Source organism: Globicephala melas, chromosome 2 (assembly GCF_963455315.2).
Source record: "Globicephala melas chromosome 2, mGloMel1.2, whole genome shotgun sequence".
Classification (NCBI taxonomy): domain Eukaryota; kingdom Metazoa; phylum Chordata; class Mammalia; order Artiodactyla; family Delphinidae; genus Globicephala; species Globicephala melas.
Window position 1 is genome coordinate 56210972 of NC_083315.2, and position 21065 is coordinate 56232036.

Below are 21065 nucleotides of genomic sequence, written 5' to 3' on the forward strand. Positions count from 1 at the left end.
AAAAATATTCCTGAAGCAAGTACAGCAAGGTTGCAAGATATAAGGTTAATATACAAAAGCCAACTGCTTTCCTATATTCCAGCAATGAACTACTGAAATTAGAAATTAAAAAACAATATCATTTACAATAGCTCCATAAAATAAAATACTTAAAAGTAACTCTAACAAAATATGTATGGGACTTTTATATAGAAAACTATAAAACATTGCTGAAAAATTCAAAGAAGATCTAAATAAATAGTTATTTCATATTCATGGACTGGATGACTCAATATTGTTAACTTGTCAACTTTTCCAAACTTGATCTACAAATTCAGTGGAATCCCAATCAAAATCCAAACAAGCTATTTTGTAGCTACCTACAAATTGATTCTAAAGTTTATATGAAAAGGCAGAAGAATCAGAATAGCAAACATGATACTAAAAAAAAAAGTCAGAAGAATGACACTACTGAACTTCAAGACTTACTACAAAGCTATAGTAATCAACACAGTGTGACATTATTGGTCAAAGAAAGGATACATGGATCAGTGCAATAGAACAGACCAACACAAATATAGTCAACTGATCTTTGACAAAGGAGCAAAGGCAATTCAACAAGAAAATGATTTTTTTTTCAACAAATGATACTGGAACAACTGAACATTCACATGCAAAAAAAAAAAAATTGACACACACAGACCGTACACCAACATTAAATAAAGATGGATCATGGACCTAAATATAAAATGTAAAACTATAAAACTTCAAGAAGAAAACATAGACTTAAATCTATGTGACCTACAGTTTGGTGATGCATTTAGATATAATACCAAATGTATGATCTCTAAAAGAAAAACAAATGCCAAGTTAGACTTCATTAAAGTTAAAAAATTCTTCTCTGCAAAAGACACTGACATGAGAATGAAAAGACAAGCCTCACACTGACAGTAAATATTTGCAAAACATATATAAAGTACTTCTGTCCAAAATATACAAAGAACTCTTAAAACTCAACAATAAGAAAATAAACAATTTAAAAATGGGCAAAAGGGCTTCCCTGGTGGTGCAGTGGTTGAGAGTCTGCCTGCCAATGCAGGGGACACGGGTTCGTGCCCTGGTCCGGGAAGATCCCACATGCCGCGGAGCGGCTGGGCCGGTGAGCCATGGCCGCTGAGCCTGCGCGTCCGGAGCCTGTGCTCCACAACGGGAAAGGCCACAACAGTGAGAGGTCCGCGTACGGCCAAAAAAAAAAATGGGCAAAAGATGTGAACAAACATGTCACCAAAGAAGATAAACAGGTAGCAAATAAGCAAGTGAAACGATGCCCCACATTATTTTCCATTAGGGAACTGAAAATTAAAGCAACAATTAAATCTCTCCACACCTATGAGAATGCCTAATATACAGCAAATACCAAGTGCTGACAAGGATTCAGGAAAGTGGGACTCTCATACATTGCTGGTGGCTATGAAAATGTGTAAACACTCTGGAAAACTGTTTTTAGGGTTCCTATAACGATAAACAAGTTTACCAAAAGACCTAGCATTGGTACTGCAAGGTATTTACTCACCTGATGTGAAAACTTGTCCATACAAAGCTCTGCATGCAACTGTTTGTAGAACACCTATTCACAACTGCCCTAACAAGAAACCTTCAATGGATGAATAAACAAAACGCGGTACAAATAATGGGATAGCATCCAATAATAAAAAGAACTATCGATAAACATGGGTGAATCTCAAAGGCATAATGGTGAATGAATAAAGTCAGTTTCAAAATGCTGCATATTGCATAATTCTATGTGTATAACATTCTCGAAAAGACAAAACTACAGCAATGGAGAATATATCAGTGGTTGCCATATGTCAGAACATATTAGGGTTTGGAAGGGTGTGGCTATAGAAGGGCAACAAGGGGGAGTTCTTGGGATGATGTATCCTAATTGTGCTAGTGGTTACACGCATCCAAACTGGTGTTTGAAAACTCACAGGGCTGTATATCCAAAAAAATAAGTCAATTTTACTGTATATTAATTTAAGAAGTCAAATAAATTACTAAAAATGATATATATTTAGTAATTTACAGATATGTGTGCATAATGTTAAAAACCAAGCAAGAAGTCCTAAACTAAGAGTGAAACGATTGTCAAGAAATGCATGAGGATGGCATTAGTAACTTGTAATATAACATTATTTGGAAGGGGGGGCGTGGTTACACCGAGAGGGTGATGTGAGAGTGGGCAGAAGGCAGTGGGCCGGCCTTGGCATCAGAGAGAGGAGCCGTCCGAAGTTGTGGTGTGAAAATACTTTTAAGAGGAAGGCAAGAAATGGGGAAAGGTCAGAGAACCGGTTTAAGAGGCAAAGGGAGCAGCTTCAGATGAGATGTGATGCACTGGCCCCAAAGCAGGTCTCGGCAATGGAGCCGAGACAGGATGGGTGGGAGAAAGTTTGGGATGCTGAGGAAAAAAGCGTGAGCAGAAAGCAAGAAATGAAGGTGGGCGCAGACAGTGCGAGGCAGGCAGACGGGCAAAGGAAGGTTAAGCAGGGGCACCTGGAAGAGCTAGCGCGGGCGAGGGGACGCGGGCGAGAGCTGCCCCGCGCTCTCCCCGGAGTCCGGGTCTCTGCTCGAGTGGTTGCCGCGAGCACGCGCGCTCAGAGCCGGCCGGCAGGGCGGGGGCGGGGTGCGCGCACGTCCACGAGGGGAGGGGGCGGGGCGCGGCTGCGGCCGGTGACGTCAGGGGGCGCGCGCGGCCGCGGGCGGAGCAGAGGGGCGCGAGGGGCGGAGCGGAGCGCGGGAGGAGGCGGGGGTGGAGAGGCCCCCGGACCGCGAGCGGCAGCTGGGGAGGGGGCCGCGGAGCCGGAGCGCGAGAAACAGCTGATCCGATTTTCCTTAAAGCGAGAGAAAATGGAAGTCGGGTAGCGGTGACTGAGGCGCTGCGGGCTGGCCGAGCGGAGCGGCACAGCGCGGCAGGTGAGACGGCGCTGGCCGCGGTGCTGCCGGTGGCGGTGGGGCCGGGGCCGCGGTCCCGGTAGGTGCGCGGTCAGTCCCAGCGCGGCGCCGGATGCCTCCGCGGCTTTGCGGCGGGGCAGGTGGGCGCAGAGGCCGGGCAGCCCCTGTACCGGGCCGCGAGGGCGCGGGGGTCGCGGGCTCGGCGCGGGGCTCGCCGGCGCGTCTGCATTGCGGGCTCGGCTCTGGACCCCGCGGCCGCCGCGGCCACCGGCTCCGGCCCGGCGCGGGTCTCTGGGCAGGGCGCGGCGCTCTCGCTGGGTCGCTGACGGTGTCTCCTCCGGGCCCCTGAGCCATATGCACTGGAACGTGATGACAGGCGCGGGGACACCGGCCCCTCTGTCCGTGTGGGCGCGCCGGAGTCCCGGGGCGCCAGCGGACGCCCGGGCACGGCCCGGCAGCAGCGCGTGAGGCCGCCAGCCGGTTGCCCCGGCTGCGTGGGCCACCGCGGCCCGGTACGCTGCTCGCTCGTTCCACTGGGTCTGTCTGGACAGCGGGCGAACCGTTAATGCAATTTGGCTGTGAACCCGGAGGCCTTCCCTGGTATCTTCTCACTGGAGGGGGGGAGATCGCATCTGCTGTGCTCTAAGTGCTCCTTTAAATTCGGGAGATGTCAGTGATGTCATCATTAACAAAAACTTTCCTTCATTGGACACAACCACCCAAGCGCACCCTCCTCCCGTGCAGCTCTTGCAGCCTTTTGAGACTCTGCCACAAAATAAATTTCCCTCTGCTCTGTGAACTCACCAGCCTTACACAGGTGAAAACGGTTTTTATTTTTATTTCTTGACTTGAGAATGAATAGATTAGAGAGTGCCTGGAGGGAAACTTGTTAGATCCCCACGGATCTGGGAATCACTTCATCCACATCACAAGGATCCAGGGGAAAGTCATGCATGACACTTAAGTGGTTATTGACTGGCTTTATCTTTATGATTGAAAGTGAGCGGTGAGATGAAAAATTTTAAAAGACATTATATTCCAGGTGGCAGATGATGTGTTCAGGAAAAGGTAGACAGTGTGGCCTAGATCTTGAAGGGCCTTGATTGCTTCAGGAAAATCTGCGGGTCTTCTTCCTCTCCATCACCTCCTCTCCCTGCCCCCCTCCCCCCAACTAGGATGGGCCTGGGAGCAGCTTGCTCTGGAGAAAGGGGTGACAGCTTCTCTGGGGCCCTGCCGGCCTTTCCTTTCCTTACCGTAGCAGCTGTGCGGCCCACCAGGTTGAAGGCCAGCTTAACATCTGAAGAGGGTTGAGAGTGCAGAGGCTGGGACCTACCTGTATGGCACACAAAGTTCTGGGGAAATTTCTCCTCCTAAATTCGAGCAGCGTGTCAGCCTTATTGTGTGTGTGAGTATTCCATTAGTACTGACTGTAATGAGAACAGAAGTAAGCAAGTTCCCAAGACAGTCTGTATATCTACTTAAGCCTATCATATCAAAAGGATATTCAGTAAGGGACAAAAATATTGACATTCGTGTATTTAATAATTAATGACTCTTCCTCATTGGTTCAAAGAAGCATGCCTTAAATTATTAGTGTGGTCATATTGGGTCTGTAAGGAATTAAATACCACAGGCCATGAAAAAGTTTGAGTCTGGTCAGGAAGATAAGCTTTCAAAAACCCTGGATTGGTGGGAAGAAAACGGGGAAGCAGAGCTTCACCTTAGGCCTTGGCATTCAGGCTGACAGTAGATGGAAACCATTGCATTATGGAGTCTTGCCTTGTGTGGGTCTCAGCCTGAGTCCTGTGTGGAGGCCCTCAGCCCTGGTGGAGGACAGCATAAAAGTCACCAAAAAGCTGAACTGTCTGTTCTCCCCTTGTGGAGAAGGGGAGGGGCATGTCCCTCTGAAGCAGCCATGTGTGCATGGCCTGTCACCTCCTGAAGGTGCCAGATTTACTCACAGTGGCAAGGCTGCGTGAGACAGGAAGCCCTGTAGCGGAATTGTCTCCAAATGTGCATCTTTTCGTCTTTTCCGCGACTTTGCCCCTGCTGCATAACAGTTGCTACTTGACCTCTTAAGTCATTGGCCGAGATTTTTTCTATAATTGAAGTAGCGTCAGTCCTACGAAAATTGGTTATTAAGGCTCTGAGCTATGAGCTCTGGCCACATATCCTTTTCACTTGTAGACCTGTGAAAATATTCATTATAATGTTTCTGATTTAACTCACTGTAGTACTCGTGAAAATGCAAATTCAAGTGTTCTCACTAAATCTTGAGATAGTAATCACTGATTTCCTAAAACATTTCAAAAACCCTTACTTTAAAGCTTCTTCCTCCCCTTTTTATGGTTAGAACATCACATTTTCTGATTCTGGGAAGCCGTAATTGCCTTGGCTTTTCTTTTTGTTCCCTTTGGGTGTTAAGGTCATTTAATTCCTGTTTTAGGCCCAGAGAATAAAGGCTGAGTCAGCTCCCGAGGGGCCAGCAGGGGGCGTGCTAAATGCATCTTGGCGGTCCTCTACCTGAGCCACCTTGGGAAAGGATGAAGGATCCCCAAACTGGGGGTCTGTGCGTGTGTGCCCCGCGTCTCCATGTGCCCATCGCCCAAGGAATGGACACTGAAGGAAGCACATGCTTTGAATAGCCAGAGGTTATGGCTTCCAGAATGGGTCTCCCTCAGTGGGGCAGAGAGATTGCTTTAATGGCTCCACGTCTTTGGAGAGTGATGGTTGGTCCTAGTCAGAAGATTCAATGCCTTCTCAGACCACAGAAGGGAGAGTGTTGGCTTGGGGAGGAGCGACTTGGCCTCATGGAACTCCTGCCTACATCTTGGTCCTGGTGAGGGCGTGATAGTGCCGGCCAGGATAGCCAGTGGAAATGCCCACCATCCCCCAATAATGCTTTCTTTGGGGTTTGACAGCTACTGACTTAAACCCCAGGACTCTGTCAGTGGCACCTCCCAGGGGGTTTATTTGCCTGCCTTGCGAGGGTTATTGGCCTCAGGGTTTCTCTGATGGAGAAATGCAAATGTTTAATCCCTCTGTGTGTCTTTACCTGAAGAAAATGAAAACGGGAGAAAAGAGGCAACTGTGCTTTTCACTTAAATGTGCTTAATCTGATTTTAAGTGTGTGCCATGTTATTCATCAGAAAGTTCCTAGTGAGTCTAGAGAGGCGAGCTCATGCGGGGAGGGTTGTCTTTCCAAGGTGAGGGTGAGGTGTGTGTGTCCCAGGGCTTGGATGACCATCAAGGGGTCTAGTTATGGTGTCCTCCCCAGGTTCCTTGTGGAGCCCAGATGCTGAAGGGAGAGATCACACCTTGAAGGGAATAAGTCTTCTACTAGACAACTGTCCAAATGCTATGACTGGATATTTCTTTGTATTTCTTGTTCTGTTGAAAATGCATGTAAATCAGACTATTGATTTCAAAGGGGCAAATGGAAATTGTTTTCCAGCTTTGTGCCTCTCTTGGAGCACTTTAAAGGGCTACAGGGGAAGTGCCACTCAATTAAAAGACAGGTGGTACCTGATCCTTTTGGAAGCTGTCCATCCCTGAGGAGGAGCACAGAATATCCTACTCAGAGGGAATCCTGAGATCCATAGGCATTTGAAAGGAAACAAAACATGCTGATTCCTTTTTATGGTATATCTAATTTGAAAATATTTTACCCTTGAAACTTGGAAGCAGAGTTTCATTTGCCCTTGGCAGACTGCTGCATCCCCCAAGCAGTCTGTGTGTCAGACCAAGAAAAAGATGACATTAACACAGATGTGACAGGTGTGCCAGAGCAGGCCAGGAAGGAACTGCCTTCTCTACTCTTTGGGGATGGAGTTCCTTACCATTCATAGTAACAGAATGGGTATATGGGTTGAAAACAAGTCTTTCAAATTCTGAAAATGAGACACAGGCTGATGCTGCTGTATTACCTGCCCATGTTGTCGAGGTGTGTTTAGCTGGCTGGTTTACACACAGTATCTCATGGTGGGAGGGAGGGCTCTGGTAAAGACTGGGATTAAGAGGGAGTTGACCCTGCATTTCCTCCTGCATCGGCCACAGCCAGCCACCCTGGACGAGGCATGGCACCGTCATGCTCTAGGCTGCTCATGAGAAAAGGAGAAAGTTAACCTCCCGTGTCTCCAAGGCCTTATCTAGTAAAATTGCAGGATCCCACAAACCCCTAGTGCTTGCTATTAGATTTCTGCTATCCACCATCTCACATTCTGAGAAGTCAAATGTACATTCATGCTAATGCAAGTTCTAAATACATCTCTCTTGCTTTAAGTAGATAAGTCTAAAGTAAATTCATTTTCTGGGTTTGAAAGATCTTGAGTTTCTCCTTGCAAGGAACTATCTGTTTGAGCTTAGTTTATTCTTCCATAGTTTTCCTTATAAGTGTGATGGATATTTGATGTCTGAGTGAATATGCATGCATAAGATGCAGTCTTAACTTTTAGGAAATTTAAAAGGAGAACGCTGAAATTCATTTTCTTTTCTGCTCAGTGTTTCATTCAATTGTTTTATTAGATCAGCAGAGTTTCACATGATGCTAGGGATGGGTGTGAACAGACCACCAACCCATGCCTCTGTGAGATTCAGTTTCTCAGTTACTGAGGTGAGTTTAGGAGTGGATGTCCTGGTGCTGCCCCTGCCACCTTGAGCCTTGCTACTGCTGTGAAGACTCCAGCTTTGCTGCCACTGGGGCTGACGCACCCGTGATTTACCCAGATTATCTCTGTGGTTCCATTTTAAAATTGTCTATGACATGGGGCTCCCCTGGATATTTTTTTAAATATTTATTTATTTATTGTGTGCCGGGTCTTAGTTGCGGCACGCGGGATCTTTGTTGCGGCATGCAGGCTCTTTTTTAGTAATGGCACGCGGTCTTCTTAGTTGCGGCATATGGACTCTTAGTTGCGGCATGCCTGCAGGATCCCCAACCGGGGATCGAAACCGGGCCCCCTGCATTGGGAGCACAGAGTTTTACCCACTGGACCACCAAGGAAGTCCCCCTCCCCTGGATATTATAGGAAGCTTGGAGCTGGCCTGGCATGTCTGGACTGTGGAAGAGACCACATGATGGACTGTGTCCTGGGATGTGATGTGCCTCCTGCCCTGAAGGCCACCCCACATCCCAAGACTGAGTCAGTACCTATTCATATTGGGTGTCCAAAGACCACGTTCCATTCCATTTCCCCACAGTTCCTGTAATGATTATTTGAAGCTTGGAGAATATGTGTATTATTGAAATATGGGGCAACACATTTGCATGTGTAGTTTTTCATGCCTTTAAAAAAAATTGTTGAACATCCAAGGTATGTATCGTTCACTTTTTATTTTTTTAATTGAAGTATAATTGATTTACAATGTTGTGTTAATTACTGCTGTACAGCAAAGTGATTCAATTATACATATATATATGTATATATATACATTCTTTTTTAATAGTCTTTTCCATTATGGTTTATCATAGGATATTGAATATAGTTCCCTGTGCTATACAGTAGAACCTTGTTGTTTATCCATTCTATATATAATAGTTTGCATCTGCTAACCCAACCTCCCACTCCATCCCTCCCCCAACCCTCCCCCTTGGCAACCACCAGCCTGTTCTCTATGTACGTGATTCCATTTCTGTTTCATAGATAGGTTCATTTGTGTCATATCTTAGATTCCATGTATAAGGGATAATCATATGGTATTTGTCTTTGTCTTTCTGACTTACTTCACTTAGTATGATAATCTCTAGTTGCACATTTTTTTCTTTTTAAAATGTATTCATTGGAGTATGTTTTACCAGTCTTTTAAATAATATCATGCTGTCTCTTGAAAGAATCATCCCTGAACAGAAAAAAAAAAAAAAATGGACAAGTTGCCAGCCAACTTGGACGGGGTGAACAGCTGTGTGACCCTGGGCGCAGTCCCAGGTGGCCTCCCAAGAGGAGAAGCTCTGCTCTGGCTTCGCGTAGGTTTGGGGGGAGGAGCAGGTGAGAGAGTGTGCAGTGAGTCCTTCAATTCTAAAGAGATCAGTCGTTCCAATAAAAGGAACTGGAGGCAGAGTGTGCCCACCTCACTTACCGCGAGCCCGTTTCTCTCCCTTAGTTTTCTTAGTTGATGGTTTTACAGTTTGCACTTGATTCAAGTCCTAGCTTCAGTGAACTTGCTTTAACTTTTTTTGTTGAGGAAGAAGGAGGCATGGGTAAGAAGGATGGAGGGCCTTCTTTGGCCTAGTGATTCTTGTTGTTTGTCTGGAATTGTCAGCCAGTTCTGTTAAAACAGGCTAAAGGAAGTTCCTCCAAGTCAGAGTAGACGCCAGACCCCCTGAGAATTGGGCTGCATCTCCTACCTCTGGGGTGCTGCTGGGCATGTGAATAGCAGGCCCCCCAGGGCTCATCGGATGGATCGTTACAGAACACACTTTCTTACTCTTGGAGCTGATGAAAGATTAGTCTTTTACATGGAAAACTAGGGGGTGAAGGAGAGGAAAGAGAAAAGGATTCCAGAGGTGGGGTCTTGCCAGTCCCATGTCAGTGAGGGTCAGTGACTGTGGCCTGAGGCCCCGCCAGCATGGGCGGTCTTGGCATTTACCCTTGAGGGAGGTGTTGGTCGGCCTGGTGTCCACACCACTCTCCCCACCCTGAACGAGCCCCCTGGCAGGGCCTGCTGCTGTTCTTGGAGCAGGTGAGGCCAAGGGGCATCCCTTGTCATCGGTGTTAAATGTGGTGCAGGGCAGAGAAGTCTCTGTGCCTCCTGAGGGACGTCGCAGGCCCCACGGGAGGAAGTGGCTCTTTTGCAAGCCCCGTCACTTATTAGGTCATGTGAAATCTCTGTGGCTGACTGTTTCATATGGTACCGTGGCTACGCAGTTTTTGGTAGGCAAATTGAAAGGTCGCACTGGATCTCTTGGAAGCCTGTGGCCTGGACTTGCAGGAATGGGTTGCACTTTGTATCCACGTCTCTTGATTATTCTGTTTGTACAGTCTGTCTGGTCTGAGGTGCTGTGAACTGGGCCCTAAGGGCCCCCTAGTTCGAAGTGGCTGGCGGACTCCGGTTGTCAGGCATGCCGTGTGCAGTCAGCCTCCATCTCCCCAGGGTCATCTGCCCTAACTGGCCGAGGCTGACAGCGTTTCCTAAGGTTTCTTCCACCCAAGTTCACTTACCCCATGAACAGTCTGGATGGCACTGTGTTCAGAAATGCATTATCACATTATTGTGTAAGGCTTCTGGGGCTCGGGAGGGGTGATACAGGCAAGAAATTCCACTGCTTCATGTTAGGGGTTTGTTAGAAGATGCTGTGTTGCTGCATTTAAATTAGGAGCTACTGTGGAGGTTGCAGACACCACAATAAAGCGAGTCACATGAATTTTTTTGGTTCCCCAGTGCATATAAAAGTTATGTTTACACCATCCTGTAGTCTATTAAGTGTGCAATAGCATTATGTCTAAAAAATACATATACCTTAATTTAAAAATACTTTGTGGCTAAAAAATGCTAACCATCGTCTGACAATGCAGGGTTGCCACAAACCTTCAGGTTGTAAAAAATGCAGCATCTGCGAAGCGCAGTGAAGCAAAGTGCAATGAAAGGAGGTCTGCCTGTACTAGTCCGTGGGGTGACCGGAGGTCCAGGCAGGAAACGTGGCCGTGGCCATGGCCATGAAGGAGCATCTGTGTGTGGCCCCTGTGGGCTGAAGGCCGGGCTGGGCCTGCTGGGGGAGACTCCCGGCCTCTGGCCCAGGTCCCCACCTTTGGCACCTTTCTAGTCCTCTGTTTCACAGGTGAGGTGGAGACAGATAGCTGCCTGACCTCTGATGTCTCATTCAAGTCCATGATTCTGTGCCCAGTAATTCCCTCCTTCTCTCCAAGTGCTGACTAATCAGGGGAAAGAAAGCCCCATTCATTGCTGGGAGAGAGCAACTAGGGAAAATTAGGCGTCTCTTAAAAATATTTGTATCCATTTCTCAATCTGAGGAGAATACAGAGCATTTTAAGAAGGATTTATAATTAGAAATGGATTGTGTGGTCAGCATCCCTCCTTCTGACCATGAGGCTGCGAGGAGAAGGCTGTGCTGTGGCCCTGTGTTCAGAACAGGCTCTCCACGCGTGTTTGTGAAATGCAGTTACTAGTCCTGTGGGAATTAAAATTAGAAATTTAATTATTCTTTCTAGAATTGTTTAGCTCCCATGAGTTCAAAAGTGTTATAGTTGAGAATGTGGCTCATGTCAGATCTGACACATTTTCAAACTTGAGACCCCAGTTTGGCACCGTGCAAAATAAAAAAAGCCTGGATTATTTACCGCTTCACCATGATGTGACACACCACAGAGTGTCCGTTCTCTGGGGAGGTGTAGTTTCACCTTCTCCGTATATGTGTCGCAGACACTGTGTGCAGTCTTAGGGAATATTAGCTACATCTATTTGATAAGGCAAATGACTGTACTCCGGATTTTTTTTTTTTTTTTTTGTGGTACGCAGGCCTCTCACCGCTGCGGCCTCTCCCGCCACGGAGCACAGGCTCCGGATGCACAGGCCCAGCGGCCACGGCTCACGGGGTTCAGCCGCTCCGCGGCATGTGGGATCCTCCCGGACCGGGGCACGAACCCGCGTCCCCTGCATCGGCAGGCGGACCCTCAACCGCTGCGCCACCAGGGAAGCCCCTATTCCGGATTTTTAAAAACCCTCCTCCCCACCTCCCCTTTCCCCATCTGGGGTTATGGAGGGGCCTTGAAGAAAGAAGCAGTCTGCATCATCGACGCTCAGCCGGGACGTGGGACCCCTGGGGCTAATGCTTCCTCTAGGCCTCCCTCCGCACCCTGACGACTGTGCGGCCCACTCTGGCCCCCTGACCAGCACTGCCCTCCTTCTGCCTGACACGCCTCTCTCCTGGGCTCGTCCCCCTCCTCTGGAGAGTCCTCAGGGGGCTGCTGGACCCCTCCAACCTCACCCCTGAGCAAGATCCCTTCCCACCTGCCTCCCTGTTATTTCAGTTTGGCAAGAGGATAAGATCTACCCGACTTCGCCTAACAGAGCAGAACCATGACGCCGTGATGGACAGGTATTGAGTGGGAAAACGATGCTTTCTGGATAAAGTACTGCTAGGAAATTTTTTTTCTTTTAAGAAATTAATTAACCTTCTCTGTCAATGTCCCCTCTCGGTGTTATCTCTGCTGCAAAAGTTGCCCAAGAAGGAACCGAACCACTGTACCCGTGATGATAAAAGTGGGGGTTCACGATTCAACACTGCTGCCTCAGCAAAACAGCCCTTTATGAGCGTGGAAGGTCTGTGGTCCTTCCCCTCCCCCCCCCAGCTCTGGATGAGACCAGGTGTGGGTCCCTAGAGGGAGCTGAGGGTGGGCATTACTGAGAACAGACTTGCAATCAGTATTTACCCTCTGGGTAGGGCGATGCCCAGGGCACCAGAGAGAGGGAGAGTCTAGTGTTTGAGGGTGTGTTTGGAGCAGTCTGGAGACCCAGACCCCTCTTCCCCAACCCCAAAGTTTGCATTCTTCCTGTCACACTCTTCCTAACAGGGAGGAAGAGAGAAGCAGAGACATTTTCCAAGCAGGAGGGTGTGTTGGCCATCTACTCCCCAGCATGATGGAACAACCTGTCTAAATTCACAGAGCTGCCAAGCCTGCAGCACGGAAGACCAGGTTCCTCATGTTCTTCCCATCAGTTCGTTGTGTTGCCCAAGAGATGGGCAGTGACATTTTGCCCCGAATTCCTGGTGGTATTCGTGGACCAGTGGGCAAAGGCATGAGAAAGCACCTCTTGCATGGGTGTTTGGTCGCCCCAGCAGCACACCTTCCCCGAGGGTCCTGGGTGCTGGCCCAGGCTGAGCATGAGTGACATAAGGAAAACTGGGGCGCTGCATGATCTCTGGGCAGCTACCAGGCTGGAGGGGAGTCTGCACGTGAGGCATCACATCGGCGGAGCACAGCCAGGCAGGAGTCACACTTCCTCCATGGTGGACAGGTGGGGTGGGGGCCTCCACCACCCAGGCACATTCTCCAGGGAGGCAGAGCCCTTCACAAGTCCAGGTTGGGTTTCTTCATCTAGATATGAGGCTGTACTTTGTAAATTAAGACTACACAAATGTAAGAAACTGTTTTGAGGTTTTTGTTGTTGTTATTGTAGTTACTTTTCAGAAGCAAGAATAAAAACCTGGAGGAAATGTAGAAAGAGCCTAAGTCATTTGGAGACATGTAGAATTTGCATGAAGCTGTTAGGTGGTTCCCGGTGGTTCACAGAGGAGAATGGCCCCCAGACGTTTGCTGCTAGCCCAGGAGGCTAGAGCTAGACTCATGGACTGTATGCAGGCAGGGCTCAGCCACGGTCAGGCTGTGGGACTTTTCGGAGGGACCCAGCAGGCCTGAGGCTGCGTGCCCATTCCCTGGGGCTGTGCCATATCCTCCCCAGTGTGTTTCCAGGCACTTGGCCCAGGTTAGCCCATGAGTGTCTGCTGGATGGGCCCCCACATTCAGGGCACTGAGTGGAGTGGGTCCAGGTCAGGCCCCTGCTCTGACCACCTGCTGGCCTTTCACTTGCTCTGCCCAGCCACTCCCATGGGGTCCTGCATCCCCAACATGTTCTGCTTTCCAGAGAGTGCACAGGGGAGGTTGTAGGCACCCAAGTGCCTGCAGAGGAGCCCCTGAGTGCCCAGGCCAGTGGGGGGTGGGACACTGCCATCCCTGGGCCCCCTGGGGGCACGGGTGTGGGAGAGGCTGTGCTTTGGGGTCAGACACACTGTGTTCTGTTTCCATGGTGCTGCCTCCTGCTGTGAGTCCCTGGCTGGGTCAGGTCATCTCCCAGCCACTGCGTCCCTGCAGGTGACAGCAGGTCCAGGGGTACCTGTCGGTTCTCTACAGCTTCTCTCCAGGCTCCTCTCCCCTCAGGACGGAGCCCTAACCAACTGGGCGTTCATTCCTTTTCAGCAGGGTTGGGAAGAGACCTGCCCCATCGCTGGGGACCTCCGGGAGGTGTCTTACTGCCCTGAGCCTCCGTTCCCACGTCTGGAATGAGGGGGAGCCTCATTCCATTCGCGGGGTTGATGTGAGGACCACAGAGGCTGGTGGACAGGTGCTTGTGTTGAGATCAGAGAGAGGTCACCCTGGAAACAGAGGAGACCCTCTGAGAGCTCCAGAGCGAGTCACACCAGCACCATCTTCCTGAGTTTGTGGGATGTTCTGGGATACAGAACAGCCTGGAGCAGGAGAGGGCAGTCTGGACCCTTTGGACATTCATCGGAATTCACTGTGCATTTTCCTTTTTAGGGAGCAAACCGGAGGATCCTTCAAACCTTTGTCCACTGTGTGTCATCGATGTTCATTTTTTAATAGACTACTGATGAGTTTAATTGATGTGGGGGGGAGGGGGAGGGGAGGTAGGAGAACCTGTTTGTCTGCACTTTCCTCTTGGTGTTTTGAGCATAAACCATTTGTTTTGGGGACACTTTTTGTAAAACACGATCCATAAGAAATACTGAAATCTAGAAAGACAAAGCTAATACAGAACTTGCCACATCCTGTCCCCAGCCCTACAGAAAGGTGGGAGGGCAGGTATTACTCCATAGAAATAGGGACATACGAGTTTTTGCCCTTTCTCCTTTCTTATTCAATTTTCTTAAAAAATGAGACGGCCAGTATGTGCACAGGCTAACAGAATTCAAGTAAAACAAGAATATATAGTAAAATGTGAGTCATTTTCTTATGCCAGGCCCAGTCCCTCTCTCAAGAGGCCCTGCTGTTAATTGCTCCTCTGTACCTTTCTAGAAATATTCTGTGGATGCCCAAGAATGTATATTTCCTTTTTTCATGTTTAAACACATAGGAGCATACAGTGTCCATTGTTCTCCAGTTTCCTTTATTCTCACTTAATCATGTTGGAGATTATTACATTTTTTAGACTGTCGTATGTGCTATTTAAAATAAAATGTACTCCATTGTATATATGTGCCACATCTTCTTTATCCATTCATCTGTCGATGGACACTTAGGTTGCTTCCATGTCCTGGCTATTGTAAATAGAGCTGCAATGAACATTTTGGTACATGACTCTTTTTGAATTATGGTTTTCTCAGGGTATATGCCCAGTAGTGGGATTGCTGGGTCGTATGGTAGTTCTATTTTTAGTTTTTTAAGGAACCTCCATACTGTTCTCCATAGTGGCTATATCAATTTACATTCCTACCAACAGTGCAAGAGGGTTCCCTTTTCTCCATACCCTCTCCAGCATTTATTGTTTGCAGATTTTTTGATGATGGCCATTCTGACCGGTGTGAGATGATATCTCATTGTAGTTTTGATTTGCATTTCTCTAATGATTAATGATGTTGAGCATTCTTTCATGTGTTTGTTGGCAATCTGTATATCTTCTTTGGAGAAATGCCTATTTAGGTCTTCTGCCCATTTTTGGATTGGGATGTTTGTTTTTTTGATATTGAGCTGGAATATTACTCAGCCATAAAAAGAAACGAAATTGAGTTATTTGTAATGAGGTGGATGGACATAGAGTCTGTCATACAGAATGAAGTAAGTCAGAAAGAGAAAAACAAATACCATATGCTAACACATATATATGGAATCTAAAGAAAGAAAAAAAATGGTCATGAAGAACCTAGGAGCAAGACGGGAATAAAGACACAGACCTACTAGAGAATGGACTTGAGGATACGGGGAGGGGGAAGGGTAAGCTGGGACAAAGTGAGAGAGTGGCATGGACATACATACACTACCAAATGTAAAATAGATAGCTAGCGGGAAGCAGCTGCATAGCACGGGGAGATCAGCTTGGTGCTTTGTGACCACCTAGAGGGGTGGGATAGGGAGGGTGGGAGGGAGACGCAAGAGGGAAGAGATATGGGAACATATGTATATGTATAACTGATTCACTTTGTTATAAAGCAGAAACTAACACACCATTGTAAAGCAATTATACTCCAATAAAGATGTTAAAAAAATAAAATGTACTCATTTAAATTTTATTTAATTTAATAATGAAGGATTTGCTGAATTTAAACTTAGTGTCTTCTATCTTGGAGTTCCCAGCATGTTCCTTCCCTGGGCTGGGTGGGCCAGCCAGTGATAACCATAGTCCCAGAGTACGTAGTGGCCGGCCCCTCCCAGGTGGCAGTTCCTGCAGTAGGGCTGGCCCATGAGCAGGAAGTAGTGTCCCTCTGTCCACTCCCTGCCATGTGGGTTAGGCAGGTGCTCAGGAGGAAGAATTGACTGGGGAGAAGCTATAGTCTCCATTCAATCCCTGTAAAGTTAGGGGGAGACTATGAAATATGTTTGCCAGCTGCCTTGACTGATATCAGTTCAGTTCTGCTTTGAAAGATGACTAAAGTGCATGCCCACCCTTCTTTCCCCCACCCTCCCATTCCTCCTGTCTTGCTTTTTATGTCACCATTGCTTACATGGTCTAGACACATACTATTTGCCCCCTCGTAGGAAACCTCATTTTCCACAGTTACATGGTCTTCGTGCTACATTTAGATGGATCACACAGTACTGGTCCTTTATCTGTCATTTTAGAGGAATTCTCAAGGCCTTTCTTTCAATTCCTCTTTCAGTTGTTGGAGTTCATGATAGAGTTTCTTGGTCATGATCCCCCGCTCTCCTCTCGAATGGCTCATGACTCCCAGTGGAGAATTTTTGCAAGCTTCAAAATATCTCTTGCCTGAGTATAAAACTCTTGAGTTACACTCTTTCCTTTAAAACTTTATAGAAATATTTCTGTCTTTTAGCATTGAGCATTATTGTGAAGATATTTGAGCTCAGCCTGTCTTCTGCCTGGATGTTCATATGATTTTTTTGATTCAGTAACTTCTCCAGGCTGTTTCTGTATGCTCATCTTCTGTATCACTTTCTTTTAAACCGAACACAATATACCCTATCATCTGACAAAGACAAGTCACTTTATCTATGTAGCATTTCCTCTGGGTCTTATATCTGTCATCTCTTTGATAAACTTGATATTTCACATCCTTTGCCATTTCATTTGCTTGTGTCTTTGTTTGGTTGATTGTGTTTATTCTAGTTTTTTGCGGTACGCGGGCCTCTCACTGTTGTGGCCTCTCCCGTTGTGGAGCACAGGCTCCGGATGCGCAGGCTTAGCGGCCACGGCTCACGAGCCCAGCCGCTCCGCGGCATGTGGGATCTTCCCGGACCCGGGCACGAACCCGTGTCCCCTGCATCGGCAGGCGGACTCTCAACCACTGCGCCACCAGGGAAGCCCTATTCTATTTTTTAATGGCTTATAATGTGGTCATCATCCCTAGCTCATTTATTTTCTTTTTCTCCATTTCTTTCCCAAGCTCTTCTTCTCCTTCTGTTGGTTCTCTTCTTTGATTTTTAAAAATCTTTTTAGGAGAGTGTGGTAGGCAGAGTAAAGGCCCCTCAAAGATATCAATATCCTGATGTCCAGAACCTGTGAATATGTTGGGAGAATTGGAATTGAAAAAAGTAAAATTGAATATGAAGTGAAGGTTGCTAACAAGCTGACCTCAAAGTAGAGGGATTATCCTGGGTTATCCTGAGTGGACCCAGTGTAATCAGAGGGTCCATGAAAGTGGAAGAGGGAGGACCAGAGAGGCATCAGACTGGTACTGATGTTGTTGGCAGCAGGAAGCCATGAGCCAATGCATGTGTGTGCCCTCCAGGCTGGACATGGCAAGGAAAAAGGGGCTTCCTGCGGTGGCTGGAATCATGACTCCCAAAGACGTTCATGTCCCAATCCCCAGAACCTGGGAATATGTTATTTTATATGGAAAAGGAGACTTTGCAGATGTAATTAAGTTAAGAATCTTGAGATGGGGAGATTGGCCTGAATTATCCATTGTGGGCCTGATGTAACCCCAAGGGAGGCAGGAGGGGCAAAGTCAGAGCAGACCTGACGCTGGAAGCAGAGGTCGGGGGATGCGGTTCCTGGAAGGGGACCACCGGCCGAGGAACCAGAGCAGCCCCTAGAAACTGTAAAAGGCAGGCGCACATTCCCCCCGGAGCCTCCAGAAGGAACACCATCCTGCAATACTTTGGTTTTAGCCCCGTGAGACCCATTTCAGAGGTCTAACCTCTAGAACTGTAGGATGATACATTTCTCTTGTTTTAAGCCACCAGGTTTGTTGTGATTTGTTGCAGTAATAATAGGAAGCTTACAGAGACTGTGAGGGGTATGTTACTAAAAAAGCTCTTCTCCTATTTCCTTACGAGGCTTTCCTCTCGGTCTGCCCGTGCTTACCCTCCTCCCCCACCCTATTTCTGTGCCTGATTCCAGAGCTGGTTACTTGGTCACTTTAGTCAGTTCTTTGTTGAAGAATAGGATGGGGGTGCCCTTCATTTCAAGTTTGTGGTCTGGAATACACTCTCTCCGAATACATTTCCTTTGCCCAGCCGGAGGGCTGCATTCCCCAGATCTTCATGTATAAATCGGGCATTGCTCCTAGCAGGTCTTTGTGCTTCTATCCCATATTTGCTGCCTGTTTCTCTCTGTGTATGAGGCCAAGTCCACAGGCCACAGTCTACTCAGTGGTTGTGCTCCCATGTCTATGTGATCCTCCGCAAGCAGCCATCTCAAGGTCTGTATCTCCCCAGGGGTCAGGATGGGGGCTCTGGCTTGCTCTGTGCGTTCCTGGTTCCATTGGTCCGGTCCACCCAGGGATTTGTGCTCTCTGCTAGTGTCTGTTTTCCTGATTTGTTAAAAGTGGAATATATTTCTCTTTCTAGTTCTCTCTCTCCGTTTTCATTGTTTTGGGGGCTTTCAAAGCAAGCGTGGAGGAGTAAGCCATTCCCTGGAAACTGCTGTCTGGTGGATGGTGGTGTAGATGCCTGGGGATCTTGCTTATAATCTTTGGGGAGCTCCTTGTGCTTTGAGAGAGAGGAATGGGGTCGCCGTTTCTCTTGAGGGCTGGGCATTGTTTAGCACTTGTGACTTTGTGGTTCCTTTTCTAAGAAGAGCTTTTGTTTTACTCCAGAACATGTTTCCATAAAAGCCCTTCGTTTAGATTAGACAAGCTATTGTACAAAGATCTGGCCTTTCCGAGGGCCCCCAGGCCTCCCCTGCTAGCAGCCTGGGGGACGGAGGCAGACAAGTGCCACACTGGATATCTGACCCAAGCCTCCCTTACCTCTGAGGCCTGATCCTGCCCCTGCCACACCCCAGCAGCCTTGGACTCACTGCCTGTATCTCAGAAATCTGTGTGGCTTTTTAGATGTTAATCAATAAAGCCTTGAATGAACACTTGCTGCTTTAATCACTAATGAATATTACATTAATGCTGTAATCCCTAAACAGTAGAATAGCCTCCAGTGATTGCCATGTGTTTTTCCGACATTATCTGGTTTAAATTTCACAGACATCCTGTGAGACGGGTGTCACCTTTCGTCCCCACTTGCCCGCTGAGCCGGTCTGGGGGCACCTGGAATGCCATTTGTCTGTCTTACGAAGCACAAGCTGCCTTCACAGTTGACCTGTTCCTTTACAGCCAGGAGGTGTGCACTTACTTTGCTGGGCTGAGTTGAAGCTTATGAACTTTTGGCATTCTTTTACAGGCTCTTTGTGTGTGCAAATCTGTTGGCTCCAACTATGTTTGGAACAGCTTACTTGGCAGTAATCTAAGATATGTTTGTTTTAAATATTCAATTTTAAATAGTTGTATGTTAATAGCCCTTAGTTTTGCAGTGTTTTTCTGTCTTTTAAAAGCCGTGGCAACTTAAAAGTAGGAAGCCCTAAATCCTGAGGAGTGAGAGCTTGTGAGGATTTTGCCCCAGCCAGACCTACTTTGGGCTGTCCTATGCGCACGGAGCCCCTCCAGCTTGTTGCCTCTGGGCTGCCTGCCAGCCAAGCAGTGTACAAGGAAAGGAATGCCCCTGCTCACGTCTTCAGTTGCTGGGAGAGAAATCCACCATGCACTAAAAAGATAGTAAACTGGAGTCTTTAAATATTTTTCTTTTTCTCTGCCTGCCTTCCAGTTTGTAGGGTCCACAGGGTTGTCAGTCATGGGGATGAGTAACTGGTGGACCATGCCTTCAGAGAGGCCAGCAGGGCCAAGCCCTGCATCCCTGTAGACAGAAGGTCAGTAGCACTCAAGAATCAGGTGAAATGATCACTGTGCTGTCGCCAGTGTGGAGGAAGGACAGAATGTACCTGGTATTTGAGAAAGACCACATCCCGGGGTCACCTGTACAACCAGAATGTGTGAGACCTCGGGGAACGTAGCCTTGTCGTCTTCCTGAAGCTTCCTTGGACATCTGGGAAGATGAGAGAATGAGCTATCCTCTTGCCTGCTCCTCTGGGCCTCCCCCAGGGATGATTCATGCTGGGATCAGTTCCATGACATTAGCTTTTAGCTCTCCAAAGATTGCTTGTTACCACTTCCCTCTCTTCCTTCCTCTCTCAGTTTGTCATTTATTGGTCCTTTTTGTTCCATCGTTCTGATTTTTCAGCGATTCTCTTGCATTATGCCTTCGTCTAAGGGCTTTCCTCAGTGCTGCCTTCCACTTGGCTGATCTGCCCTCTGCCCAACCCACATCAAACCCACTGTAAAGACCAGCCACTTGGATTTTGGTTTCTGTGATTATGTTGCTCATTTCCATAAATGCTCTTAATTTCCCATATCCTTGGTCTTTTTGAAAGGTATCATATTGTTTACTTAGGGTTTTGATCACTTTAAGAAGTGCTTGAATCCATCATTTAAAACAGTATGTTATGGTCTCTGATTCACAATTTGTTACCTGAACTTCTCGGTGGTGGTGAGTTAGGGGTTTTTGTCTGATGTTACTGTTTGCTGGGTCTGCTGGCCTTGTTCTTGGGGAGTCGCTGCTTCTTGTGTTTCCTCACTTGATTGCAGCCTTGTCTTTGCTTGGCATTAGGGTGTGTGCATCTGGCCAGTGAGATTGTATTTGCTTCTGTCAGGTCTCCAGGGGGCTGTGAGTCCAGGGTCACCTTGCATGTCAGCTCCTCGGGTTGGTGGTTTTGGAGACTGTGGCTGTCTGAACTGAGTGCCCTCTGAGCCTTTGCCCTTCAATGGTTTGTCATGCAACCTACAGCGAGGGCTGTGGAAGTACTTTGTATGTGGCGGGGATGCAGTGGGTGGGGCGTCAGGACAGGACTGGTCACAAGACACAGATCCTGTTCACCTA

General features: G+C 47.7%; 1 protein-coding gene across 3 annotated transcripts in view; it reads left to right on the forward strand.

Annotated features, from left to right (window-relative positions):
• The first annotated feature begins 2765 nt into the window (after positions 1–2765).
• Positions 2766–21065, forward strand: part of LOC115862920 (OTU domain-containing protein 7A) — a 398816-nt gene continuing 380516 nt past the window's right edge. For all 3 annotated transcript variants that reach the window (XM_060293933.1, XM_060293934.1, XM_030875278.2), the window contains exon 1: positions 2766–2952. The gene's annotated coding sequence lies outside the window, so the exon portion shown is untranslated. The remainder of the gene's footprint in view (positions 2953–21065) is intronic.